This window comes from Amphiura filiformis, chromosome 13 (genome assembly GCF_039555335.1).
Source record: "Amphiura filiformis chromosome 13, Afil_fr2py, whole genome shotgun sequence".
Classification (NCBI taxonomy): domain Eukaryota; kingdom Metazoa; phylum Echinodermata; class Ophiuroidea; order Amphilepidida; family Amphiuridae; genus Amphiura; species Amphiura filiformis.
The window spans coordinates 41,358,399-41,367,448 of record NC_092640.1 but is presented as its reverse complement, the minus strand read 5'-3'; the positions used below and the strand labels follow the sequence as shown (position 1 = coordinate 41,367,448).

Below are 9,050 nucleotides of genomic sequence, written 5' to 3'. Positions count from 1 at the left end.
AAAGCCTGGTAACCTTGATTCTTGCTCATGAATTGTGCAGGAATAATTTGCTCTGAGTGCAAGATGCTTGCTCATGAATTGTGCAGTAATAATTTTGCTCTGTGAGTGTAAGATTCTTGCTCATGAATTGTGCAGGAATAATTTTGCTCTGTGAGTGCAAGATGCTTGCTCATGAATTATGCTGAAATAATTTTGCTCTGTGAGTGCAAGAACATCTTAATGTGATATGTTATAGTACTTTTACCAGTACGCCATCACTTATCACAGTATCTGTCCCTGTGTGAGGGGTTGAGCTTTCGTCAGATGTGTTTCTGACAGGACTGATGAAGTCTGAGACACATGAGACAAAAGTTTGAAGTCGGAGACACATCTGATGACAGTTCAACCACTCACACAGACATTTTCATTAGGAAATATTCAAGAGTTTATTCAAAAATTAAAACCATGCAATTGTGTTCATTTATGTTATACAGCAAACAGTGTGAATAGGCATTTCATGCCAACATTTTGTGTGATTTATGTACCTATGTAACATTTTGTAAGTACTGTATTATCATAGAATTTTAAAGAATAGAATTATTTTTAGACAAAATATGTTTACATTTTTAAAATTTTGTGTGTTGATATTTTTTAAATGACCCACCTAACCAGTGGTGTGATGATCAAATGTGATGCTATCAAGGGAAATGTATTCTATAATTGAAGTGAATGAAGACGAAGGGGCCTACCAATTGAGTCGCTAAAATGATCAGCTCGGCTAGAGGAGCAACATGTCGATTATTGCATTACCAATATAAAAGCCATTTCAATTTCAGAATGTATCCTGTTTATCAGAGGAGTATTTTGTTTGCCACTGTAGCCTGTAGACCACATGTGTTGACACAAAAGTGGGGTTCTGATTGGCTATTTGAATCACATGATAGAATTTGAATCACATGACAAAATATCAGGCCCACATTTGCCGAACAAGCCACATTGAATCGCATGACCTCTGTGTAACCAGCTTCTTTTTATGGGGCGTGGGCGTCAACAACTGCCCAACTTCTATGGTAGATGCAGTAGGATATGTAATCAAAAAGCAAGCAGAGTTGTAATATTATTAAATTGTGAAATATTGGTGATGTTTTGCTCATTGAAAGCAGTTCCCTGCATTTTTGAAAAAGGACAACAAGCTTCGAGATGGGGTCTTTTAAATACGATTTGGAAAGAATCATAAGGCAACATTTCTTGGCTGACGATACATTCAGCGTGATTGTATCTTGGTATGATTATCATGATGAACGTGTGTACCATGCTACCTGGTAAATAGAAGAGAAATATATTTTAGTAATTCCTGTTCTTAGTTGCCTTGTATATAATTTATTTTAAAATTAACTGCTGTTTTAATGCTAATTAACTACATGTTATGGTCAAAGGAAAGAACGGGATTAGAACTATTGTGATTGGCTACAAAGAGGGGTTTATCATGTATTGAGCCAATCAGGGATATTGTAAGATAAGGATTAAGCTTAAAATTGCAGAGATATTTGAAAGCTCTATTTTAATTGGTTACCCAGATGATTATATCATGTATTTGGCCAATCAGAAAGAGTTTAAGATACATCGTGATACACATTGTGTAAATGATAGGGTAGGACACCCGGGTAGGACAAGGGACTGGCTAAATCAATGAGTTATTTTAAATTAGTACTTTTATTTATGAATAAGAAGTTTGTTAATAGCCAATCCTGATCTGGATCTTAAAAGATCATCACTTGACTCTGTATTCTTTCTCAAATCTGTGCAACTGTATAATGTGTATTCCTCAATCATTGACATAATCGAGTTATTAATATTAATGTATTCACCCAGAAAATATATGCATATTAAAAATTAGAGGCTTATTTCAAATCGTTAATTGGGGTTATGTGTAAGAAATTGTTTAAAAAAATTGATGATCTTGTACTTCAGTTTTAATCATGTTAATGTATTTGAAATAGGGAGTCTTTGGAATGAGTTATTTTAGTTGAAATTCATACACCCCCTGTGGAAGACATGACCTTAATATTTCACACAATGGGTGTAGATTTCAAACGGAGTCACCCATTCAGGTAACCCCAATTGAAATTCACACTCCCTGTGTGGGAGATTAAGGCCATATCTTCCATACAGGGTGTATGGATTTCAACTGGAATAGCACAGGAGTATAGTCCCTTTACTCCCTTCCTCTTTTGCAAGGGGATATGTGTAAGAATCGGTCGACATAAAATTTGATGATCCCATGCTTTAGTTTGATTATGTAATAAAATAAGTCAAGTTTGATGTTACATGTGCTTTGTATGACAAACAATACATTGTGTTTTGTATATGAAAATCAATATAATCTATTTTGGAAGTTTTTGGGTATAGATTTTGTACGATAAAACGTTTAGTAGCCAATGCATAAATATATCATTAGGAGACCCACAATGACTATTTATAAACTATGAAAAATAGTAGCAAAAATGTCTTGGCAGATATTAATTATCTTTACGTGGAAAGCAGTGACGTAATAGCCCCTGAGAAAATATTTTGAGGTAAAATTGTTAAATTGCCTTTTTTGAATGGTGCACCAAGGCTGATTTGCAATGGCGAACCCACTAAAAACATTAATTGTTATGAACTCCCGTCGTAAAAACCTATTACACAATTTGATATAAAATGTAAATTTTGACCACATTTTTACCACCCATCCCCCAAAAGAGTACTTATCTCTTTATCCTGCTTGCATCCTTTGACATGCACGAATAAATTTGATGACAACAGGCAATGACATACAACACTTCGAAGAGGAAAACAAATTGTAGCAAAAGTTGTATTTTAGCTTAAATTTTCTTGACAACTGTTTAATTAACATGGCTTAACTAGTTCTTCCCAATCCCCATGGTAGCAGGCTAATTACTAATTGTAGGAATAATATTGTTTAATAATGTTAATATTGTAATGTTAAAAGATGATTTGATCTGATGTGTTTGTGTGTTGTTTTTGTTGTCTCTTTTAAGGAACCGGATAGCAACGTTTGAGCAGTATTTTTTGTGGGACTTGTAACTGTAACTGAGAGCACATCGTATATATCGAAATTGTTCTCGAGTTTCCTTCAATTCTATTATGTTGAAAATCAGGTTTTTGAAAGAGAAGGGGATCATCATGGGTCTTGTTTTTGCAAGTTTTGCTATGGTTTCCCTTGATAAATGAACCAGTTGGATATCCGTACAAGAAAAACAAAGACTTTCAAATGAATTTTTCACCAAATAAAGTGGACTCTTATTTGTGGTGTGATCAACCAAAATCAGTCTGAAGTCAGGCATATTCAGTTTTCTACATGATTGTATAAAGCATTTGCAAAGCTGCATTTTGCAGAAAACCCCATTGAAATTGAACATTTTATAGTTTCAAAGATATGAATAGTTTAGTGTTTCCAAAACAATCTGCAACAAATTGTCTTGTCTTTGTTTTGCTATATCTGAAAATCAATATATCCGACTTCCGATTGATTTTGCTTGAGCATACCACATTTGTTGAAAAGTTCAACAAATTAAGTAAACTCTATTAGCCTTTTATAGGTGTGGAGTCACAAGGGCTTAGGCAGCCAGCCGTGTAGGGAGTGTTTTACACACAGGGTGCGTGCAGAACCTTGAAAAGCCAAAAAAGTGCTTGAAAGTACTTGAAAATCAAAATGCCTTTTCAAGGCCTTGAAAGTCCTGGAATTTTGTTGAAAAGTCCTTGAAATTTATGGAAAGTCCTTAAAGAAAAAATGTGCTGAAACAATAAAAAATTATGTTACAAATGAATAAGAAAAGAAGTTTGGAAATAAATCTGTCTTGTAGGCCTATATATTTTTCATTTTGTAGGCTATATATACACATTAACTCTTTTTGAACTCATATATTTCCAATTTTAAAATGAAAATTCCTTAGAACCCTGACTGGATGACTCCACTAGATAAAGGTACCCATTTAGCATGCATGTGGTCAAATTTTTATCTTATTGAGAACACCTTTTCAAAATTGATGAATTTTAGTCCATTATCGGACCAGCATGTTATATGATTGTGTCGGGTTTTTGCGTTCAAAAACTCATCTCTTTTATCTCAATGAATATTACCCAAGTAAGAAGTATGTCATGTGCATTAATGAACGATGACATTTGAGATGATGCTGGACTGATGATGCTGGACTGATGATGCTGATGATGTATAGGCTATGTATACTCTAATATCAAGTCATGTTTAAGTCTAAATGGAAACAAACTTCGGTGAAAGGTTTGATATGAACCTTTTAGCTGTATCCTTTGGCTTTGTGTAGCCGTCGTTGTGAACATGGGGGTGGGGTGGGGGTGGGGGTGGGGTGGGGGTGGGGGAGGTTGGGTGGGGGTGAGTGAGTGTGTGCAGGCCTATGTATTTCCTTTGGGATAGGCCTACTATTTTAGTCCCAATTTGTAGTGACATCACTCTGTATGTTTAACATACCGAATTTTACAAATTACTCTTATCATAAAATGTATTCTTCAGGCACATTCATTAGTACCCCCCCCCCATGTGGGCCCCCTCCCACATACCCGAAGAGGGGTGGGGGTCAAAAATTTGATGAATCATTGTTTTTATATTGTTCATTATATATATCAATTTCAATCATGTAGGCCATATTATTAGGCCAAGAAAACACTTTGAAGAATGTCTCTCATGTACAAAAGTATAGGAAAGTGAATATTTAAAACCACTTTTTAGGATGAAGGAAGCATTTTTTCAAAAAAAGTCCAAAACAGGTTCTTATGTCAAAAATGGTCTCTTTTGGGGTGCTAAAACTGCTAAAATGTTTGTCGTCCTGAAATTTTAACCAAAAGCACACTGACCATCAAGGCCCAGGATGGGGTGCCAGTTGGTGGGGGTGGGGGAGGCAGTGGATGCAAGCACAAATGGTTAATTATTGTTTTATTTTTCTGCTTCATATATATCAACGTAAGCCATATTGGTCATGTAATAAAGCCAAAAAACATTTTTTAAGAGTGTCTCTTGTGCATAAAAGTATAGGAAACTCGAAACTTTAAAGCATGTTTTCTGGAAGAAGGAAGCACTTTTTATTAAAAGTGTAGAACAAGCCAGGAGCTTTGAAATGTTCTTTTTACCCTCTGACTTTTTCGGGGCTTCGTCCCTCAACCCCCACCAGGGCTTCGCCCCTGGACCTCGGCCGTAGTCGTGAGCGCTACGCTCACTCTGCTTCGCAAGTGTCCCTATTTCTAGTTTTCAAAAGTTGGCAGGTATGCACTGGGCTGCTGCGACTAGACCACTGGGTATTTTTCTACTTTTTTACACACACCTATCTCTGGGTCGTTCCGTTCAAAGGTACTTGAAAATTAATTTTTGGGTACTTGTCCTTGAAAAGTCCTTGAATTTGAAATAGAGGTGGCTGCACGCACCCTGTACACACCAAAATTTGTAAATACACACACAGTTTTTGCCCACAAATCTTAAATTTACACCCCCAGTTTATTGATTTTACACACCCAGACCTTCAAATCCTGCCTAAGACCCAGAGTGGAGACATACTAGGATGACGCTGCACGAAATAGGTAAACTTTTTACTTTGCCACGTTTTACCCACTTGATATTGCCCTCCTTATGTGTATGCCATATATCAAAAAGATAATTGCATAATTGTGAAAGGTAGAACTTGGAAGGTGAGGGACCAGATCGTCATTGTCCTCATCCCCTCTTCTTTACCCTGTCACAAAATGGAGATTTTGACATTGGAAGAAAGACCTCTTTTCTCATGATCCCATTAAAATTAAGGCCTGAACAATTTTCATCCTGATACTACCCATACTGATCTATCATGCACAATCTGATTATTTTGGTAATTGGCCTCAATGTGTGGTCTAAAACAAAATGAAAATCGGACCCCACCTTTCAGGTATCTTGGAAGTATGAGAAGTATGTATGATTTTAACTCAGGACACTGTTCATTTGCTTGCTGGTCTTGCTCAAAATTATGACAAGACAAGAAATAAGCATGTTCAAAACTGGCACTTTTTCAGCCAGTCAATCACCCCTGGCCGTCGACAGTGCATTACTGTATATCCACGGTATACCAGTACCAGTTCCAAGATCTGTGTGCATACAAATGGTAGGGACCTGTTTATTTCTTATATCACATACCAGCTACTCTCTGATCACGCATGAAAGGCGGACCGCCCCTCTGTATCTTTAGAAATTTTTGACCCACGACATCGCTCGAGAATCATGTCGCCATAGTACCAATAACTTGTGCAGTCACCATACAATAACACAGTGGCTTCTCCAGTGGCTTTGGGTGGATGCAGACTTAAATGAAGACTAGACAAGAATCAATCATGTTTAGAAATTGTTGTCCTTATTCAGGACTTTTCCAGGTTTATTTAAGACAGTATTTACACATCAAGATTGAAATATAATCAGACATAGCACATGCACCTCCCATAATTCATACAATTACTTAGAATAGATATATAAAATACACAACAGAAAACCATACCTTCCCATGGTCAGATGCATTGGTGACATGGCAGTGTCATCGCCCCGATATCTTCATGGCAGAAATCGCCATGGTAGGTTGAATCCACCGCCACGCATGGCCATTTTGTATCGACCTGTTTAATAGTTTTAAATGGGCCGAAGGACATCTGACTAAGGCTACTGACAATAGCCCCGATTAGCTCGGTGACTGACCTCGCTGTGTGTCAGTCGAGCATGGCACGCTATAGGTCATATGCTTTTAGATTACCTTCACGATTGGCCTATACACTGCGCTATATAATTCAGCACATATAAATCAGAATTACGGGCAGAATTATTGTCAGTTTTTGACTCAAGACGCAAGCTACTCTCTCAAGACGCAAGCTAACAACTATCATATCTGTTTAAAATATATATTCAAATGCAAGGAACCACATCTGGTTTCTTTATACGAAATCATTTACGGGAGATATTCATCATTTTCTACCGTGGTATCCAAAGATTTTCTTCTCATATCAAACTCGTGCATAGCAAATTCATGTGTATCGATCCCGGGTATTTATTTTAGTATCTCTGCTGACAAAGTAATTATTAGCCAGGCGATGTCGGTGTGCATGGTTCTAAATCATGCATGAAACCTTGCTGCACTCTGTACTGGTCATAGGCTTCCAACATAAAAAGTCCACATTTTGAGATATTTTCTCAAAATATCAAGTCCTATCAAGAACCACTGAACCAATACTAGGCTTGTTTGTACTCATTATAATGCATTTTTCATGCTGATGCCAAATATGGACATGTAAAAGTAAAATTCTAAAATTTTTGAATTTTTAAAGAAAATTTGAAAGCTGTTTCTGCAGCCATGAAGAGGAACAACAACATAGTCAATATGCATATTGTGACCGTTAATATTGCAAACCTCAAGTCAAAGCAAACCATCTTGAGTTTTCACAATGATTCTCATTATGTGTTATGTGATAGTTTATAGAAACACATGGGATGGCATCAGAAAAGATAACTTACACTTCCCATAATGCATTTCTCCCATTTCAATTCTGTACTGATTTACTATCTAGTGCAACATGTGTTGATAGTGACAAAATGTACCTCAATGAACAGAGCACATATACATCCAGATCATGCCAAATCTGTTGATTTCTTGACCATGTTGACTGTCGACCCATGTTTAGCCAGACTATTCTCAAAATGAAAACAAAGGGAACCAGTACAAATGGGAGTATCATTTGATGAAATGAGGCGACATATGTTACAAAGGATTCTGGGAAGGGTGAGAAATCTTCTCTGGAAAGGCATGGTTCTCTCCTGTGGATAAGATTTATAATATTCACATTATAACCTGTATATACAGTAAAGATTCGCCTAATGATTCATAAGGGCTCACTCGACATGCAATTTTAGGCACAATCTCAAGTGCCCTTCTGTAAAAATCCCACCAGCAAATAAGGGTACGGACTCTTAATTCTTGTTGGAATTTTCAGAGCAGGGAGCTCTTTGTACCTGAATTTACCGTAAGGCAAATTAATGGTGCCCATTTGCACCATTAGGTGAAATCTTTACGCTATATCCGTAATTTTTAATTCTAAGACAAAATATCTTTGTCACCATTGTTTACAATATCAATAAACATGATGATGAAAGAAACAATTTTATGACTCAGCGGCAAAAAGCTGTATATCCATTAGCTGCTGTGCATGCTTGCCTGTGATATATCATCGCTGTTCCGTCAAAACCTCGTAACTCAAATAGCTGCCAGGTGTAAAATATGTACAATATAATATATCATATTGAACATATTTAACACACTTTACACATAGCCGCTATTGGCGTTACAAGGTTTTGACGGAACAGTGATGATATATGCACTTGTATGTAGTTCTTCTCACCTTCACTTTGGTAATGGCGGTAAAGGGCGGCATATAACTGAGATGCTCTCACGCATGCCAAGATGCCTTTTCACTAAGGTGAGAATAATTGTAGACATATCCATATATTTTGCTACAGTCCAACCTCTCTTATCTGGCCATGATGGGACCAAGCATTGGCCGGATAAGTGAAAATTCGGATAAGTGAATTATATGTAACATTGAGACAGCAAAAGGTTACTCAAAATGGGGTAATAACACTGAAATATGGTATTTGAGTGCTTTACCATCAGACTTCAGAGTATGAAATTATTTTCTATGAAGAACACATGCCCAGATAATAGAGAGATCTGTATAAAAGTCCAGATAAGGGAGGTTGGACTATAGTTTCAAATTTGTCAACTTCTTGACCCATCAAGCCCAACCATATTTACTCTATTAATAACTCGACTCTAATAAATACCCCCCAAAAAAAAAAAAAACTTTTCCCATGAGAAGTGATGCAGAAATTTACATACCACATCATGTGAGTAAGCTTCAAACTAGCATGTTGGACATCAGTCACATCACAATCATGAAATTCGTCGGTCGCAACACATAGTGGCGTGGCGTAGAGTGATTTTCCAAATTTTCCGTTTCACATAGTGGCGTATAGCTTT

At 36.8% G+C, this 9,050-nt stretch overlaps 1 protein-coding gene across 1 annotated transcript in view; it reads right to left on the bottom strand.

The window, feature by feature from the left end:
- The window catches only part of LOC140168367 (CD63 antigen-like), a 227,967-nt gene that overhangs the window by 105,286 nt on the left and 113,631 nt on the right, over positions 1 to 9,050 (bottom strand). The gene's annotated exons all lie outside the window — the stretch shown is intronic.